The following is a 5587-nucleotide window of genomic DNA, read 5'->3' on the forward strand; positions in this document are numbered from 1 at the left end:
GAGTGAAATCCAACCTTGCAAGAAAAAAAGGGGAGGGGAATAAAAAAAATAAATAAAAATGGCTGCACTTCTTTCTCTTTTCAGCTCTTTTGGTGGAGCTCAGCAGGAATGAGAGGGACCCCCCTCCACCCAACCACCCCACACATCCCGGAGAAAGATTTCAAATCCCAAAAGAAAAGCATCGTCCACTCTGCCATCTTCATTTTTCCTCACTTTCTCTACCCTGTCATTTTTCTCCATTTGCTCCACAGCTCGCTTTTTATGCGCACACTCGCCCCAAATGCATCTCAACTGCATGATTTCTATTTTCATAACCGTAAACATCGGGTTTAAAGAGTATGAATGCTGCGGCACTTGGGTGAAATCGTGTGACCTGGGCGGCGCTTTGTCTAGATCAGGTTTTTTAAGGCTAATATGGTGAATTTCTTTGAATGGGTGTGAGGTTGAAGGGAGTTCATAACAGTTATAGATAGGTAATGAATGCCAGATTGAGTTCTTTTCTTTCAAGCAAATGAAGCACCAGAGAACACTACTCACTAAACGACATGTGAGAATGTGGATGGCCTATGCTCAGTGACAGCCGTACTCAGAACACTTCCACACAAAATGGCTGTGCTGTACTCTATTTTTTTAGCAACAGCCCGATTTACTCATGACTGCTTACCACGCACACCTACTTTTCAGTTCAGCCCTGATAAAGTTGACCAGGAAAATCCAGATAATCCAGTAAAAAAAGAAATACTTTAACAATGCTATCAAACTGGACAGCAGGCATGAAAACTAAAGGCAACTTTAAGAGAAATTTAAAGCATGTAAGAGAGAGGGAATGATAGTTTATAGATGCTGTAATGTAGGTGTAAAAGGAAATAAAACATGTTGCATCTGTAACATTGACTCCACCTCAAGACACCAAAGTAAAGGCGAATACACCTGCCCTGTAGTGCTTTAATTCTTACTGTAGTTAGGTAGGCAGCAAAGCTCGTTAAAGATGTGCAAATATTAGATGAATGTTCACCATTTCAGAGTCCATCCAGGTCATGGAGTCAGGGTTCGAGGCAGTGTTATGTCACATGCATATACACGTGCTCTACAGAGGCGTTCTTTTTTCAGAACATTGACATATGGCATGCTCGACTTCGCAAATGAGTTTACACCGCTGTTTAATGACACTCGGTGCGGCGTCTCAAATCAGGAACGTGAGACAAACAAATTTGTGTGAGTTTGACGGAGTTTATCAAAATGACAGGCAATTAGAGGAAGCCTCACCTTGGGCCTCAGCGCGAAATTAGAGTCATCGGCACAGATGTATGTGTTTGAGTGAGAAAAAAGCGTAGCAGCAACGGAAAAGCTACGGGGCTCTCTGTACACACTGCTGAATTAAACATCCAACATCCTATTACTGCAAACAGCCCCAGGAGCTCTCTCTCTCTCTCTCTCTCTCTCTCTCTCCTTCTCTTTCTCTCTTGCTCTCTCTCTCTCTCTCTCTCTCTTTCAGCAAAGAAATGACAGTAAACTCCGGCAATCATTGGCAGCAATCAATTATGCATGCGATACATTTTCTTAGGCGGTGTGAAATCTAAAATGGTAAATGTTTTTTTAAGCCCAGATGTTTTTTTAAAGGTTCTCGCCCTTAACGTGCATGTTTCACGAAATAACCGATTTTTTAATTAAAATGCAAAACAGGTAAGAAAAGAAAAGTGTCACAGAATTTTCTTTTATAATCACAAACTACCTATCAATCTACACATTTTGATTATTAATTACTTTTTGTCTTTCTTGCTTTCTTATTATAATAGGGTATTCTCTCTTATACTTTCTTTCTTTCTTTCTTTCTTTCTTTCTTTCTTTCTTTCTTTCTTTCTTTCTTTCTTTCTTTCTTTCTTCCTTCCTTCCTTCCACTGTATTAAAACATACATCCTTTTAAGTTGTTTCATACATAAAATGAACATGAAGGAAATAATATAGTGTTTAAAAAAGTTTATAAATAATTACAATTATAATATAATTGGAAATTTCTATCCATAAAATAATGTCTTACTAAATGGCAACTAAAAAATTATCTGTAGTTCATAAAAGCATGTACACACATAATATTTTCGAATATATACTGTATATATATATATATATATATATATATATATATATATATATATATATATATATATATATATATATATATATATATATATATATATATATATATATATATATATATATATATATATATATATATATATATATATATTAGGGCTGTCAGTCGATTAAAATATTAAATTGTGATTATTCGCACGATTGTTATCAGTTAACTCCCAACTTAATCACACATTTATATCTGTTATAAATGTACATTTAATGATTACATTTCATTCGTGATTTTGATACTTTCATCAACATAGGCATAGACAAATATTGATGCTTTATGCACATGTATGTATATTATTAGTGAAACCATACTCAACATAAATTGTTGTTTTAAAGTAATTATGGTGTTCTAAATTACGTAAATCATCAGGACACCAAACAGAACTTTTGCTGTTTCCACATGGATAGTTCTAATTGCCGGATTTGTGAATCATGGCAGTTTTTAGTGCTTGATTTGCGACTTGGCACAAGTGAATGATGGTAGAGGGTTAGGGAACTGACAGCGTGTCAGAGTCTCTGCAGTGGCAAAACTTTCACAAACTACTCAAATGGCAGCCTGAAGAAGTTCAGAACTTCACTATTTTGAATCGCAATGGCCGGACAAAGTTCTCTGTGCATGTGGGTGTGTGTGAGTCTAGTGCAGCTAGAGGGCCATTGAGCAAAGCTGATGGTCAGTTCTTGAGGTGTGTGTATATATGTGTGTGTGTGTATGTGTGTGTTGCAGTCCCTGAAGCCCTCCGGCTTTCTCTGATAATGACCTCTGTATGTGTGTGATGGAAAGGAACAGGTATCGACAGGCCCGGCTGAGAGCGTTGCCAATGAGACGCCTACAAGTGGCAAGTGTGTTAATAACAGGTGACCTGCTGGCCTTTTGGCTTTGTCCAGTATGTTCCCTGTAAAGCATGTGTGTGTGTTTGTGTGTGTGTGTGTGTGTGTGTGTGTGTGTGTGTGTGTGTGTGTGTGTGTGTGTGTGTGCAAATGTGCATGAACTTTCCAGAAATGAGCAAGGAAATAGGTGTGACATTGACTTGAAGCAACATAGAGGTGAACACACACACACACACACACACACACACACACACACACACACACACACACACACACACACACATCATCCCTAGCCTTTGTGTCTGCCCCTCAGTAACTTCCCAGATAACAGACACTTCCTATCATTTTAAACCAATGGCCCTCCTCTAAGATTACATGCAACTCTATCCACCCTTCACACACTAATTTGTTTTTCTCATCCTCCTTTTTTTCCTCCTTTCTTTTTTTTCTCCTCCCTCTGCCCGGGTGTAACCGAGCTGCTCGAATATATACAAATTTAATAGAGCAAATAGAATCATTATCAAATTTAAATCAATACAAATCTAGCCCCAGCGCACTTTAAAAGGCAGCAATATTGAAATACAACACTGTCTGCATCCCTCACTCCTCTCCTCCTCCTCCTTTATCACTCCTCTCCTCCTCCCTTACTCCATCCTCTCCATCTCTCTCTCTTGTACTCCTGTCGTTCCCATCAGGCTCGGACATGCAGACAGGCACATTAAAAGTAATCAACAGCTTTCATTAACACACTCCAGGAAAACTTTTTTCCCTCTTGGTGCTTCACTCACATCATTTCTTTTCTTTTTTTTTTATATTTTTTTCTTTTAAATCCTGTCCCAAAACATGGTGCAAACTTTTTTTTTTCCTGCCCTGGAAGCATCTCTTATTTGTCACTTTCCACCTATTTCTTCTAGATTTATGACACACACACACACACAAACACACACACACACACACACACACACACACACACACACACACACACACACACACACACACACACATTTCTGGGTGCAGCACATCACCGCTGATTGATAAGCTCAGACATCAAGATCAAATATCACCAGCTCACTTCTTGTTTTTGTTTTTGTTTTTGTTTGCTTGCTTGTTTGTTCGTTTTAATGCTAATATGTGTTTCCTGTGACAATGATATTGCTTCACCACACACAGGACGTTTGCATTATTCCAGATAATTTTTTTTTTTCATAATTTGTTATTTAAAAAATGTATACACAGACTTTTTTTTAAATATATACACCAGTTTATATATTTGTACACAATCCTTTTATTTAAATCATATAACCTAAAACAGAGTGCTTACTTGTTTTGCACAATAAGGAACTTCTTGTTGGAAAAATAAGAAAAAAAGGATAAAAGCTTTACTAACTATAAATGTATTCATTTGAATTGTTAAGAATAATTTCTTAACAAGGTCTACAACATAGTATTTGAGCCTTAATAACAACCATCAATAAACAAAAAAGGTAACAGTGAAAGTAAATAAAGGAAGAACAGAAAATAGAATAAGAATCTCAATGTATACAATCATTTGTAGTTTTTATTTTTAGTCATGGCCACTGTCACTTACAATGAGAATTACAAAAATAAACTACAGATATATTTTATGATAATCATTTTATTTTAAATTTCGAATTAATCAGAGTGTATTTGACTCATCTTTTGATAATGTAAAATATTTTATTCTTGGTGTAGGTAGAAAAGAAGCAGAAAAAAGAAGAAGAAGAAGAAGAAGAAGAAGAAGAAGAAGAAGAAGAAAAAGAAGAAGAAGATGAAAGAAATCCTAAAATTATGAATCTGAATATTCTAATGTATCCTTAGTCTATTATTTTTTTTAAATGTCCAGATTAAAGTTGTATTTTTGTATTTTAAGCAACTTTGTTGAATGTTTATAATGCAAAAAATAAAAAAATAAATAAAAAAATGCTAATGGACAGTTGTTATTTCAAAAACTTTATCAAATAATATCAAATAAAATGTATTATAAAAATAAAATGTTTAAACGATGGCTCTTTCTAGCTTTGTTTCTACTTTTTAAATTACTATTATTAAATGACTTAAATGACTAAAATTACTACCCTTTCAATCAGAAACGATTCTCTAAAATTGACTTAATCTCTTTTCCCTTTTACACTGTCCCTAATATTTCCTATATTCAAGAGCATAAAATCTATTTTCTGTCTTAATACATGTGTAGCCCTAGAGACAGAGAAAGAAATCTCTCTATACATTTAATTAATATATATGATGTATGTCTTAAAATTACCAGAGAAATTAAAAAAAAAAATGTTTAAAAGCAGTTGTAATATTTCAATGTACTTTTTTTTTATAGATAATGTTGTAATTAAAGATGTCACAGATTCGGTTTCCAAGATCAGTTTGGGGCCAAAACATGCTAATAAATGAATAATAATACTAAAAAATAAATAAACATAAAATATAATAATATATACTATAATAAATAATAATAATAATAATTATTAATAATAATAATGATAAAACATTACATCTGATTCAGTAACATATTTGAAAAAATAAGTTACTAAATATGTGTATATAATAAACAAACATCATTGTATTTCTGATAAGATTTATTTAT

Source organism: Silurus meridionalis, chromosome 9 (assembly GCF_014805685.1).
Source record: "Silurus meridionalis isolate SWU-2019-XX chromosome 9, ASM1480568v1, whole genome shotgun sequence".
NCBI lineage: Eukaryota > Metazoa > Chordata > Actinopteri > Siluriformes > Siluridae > Silurus > Silurus meridionalis.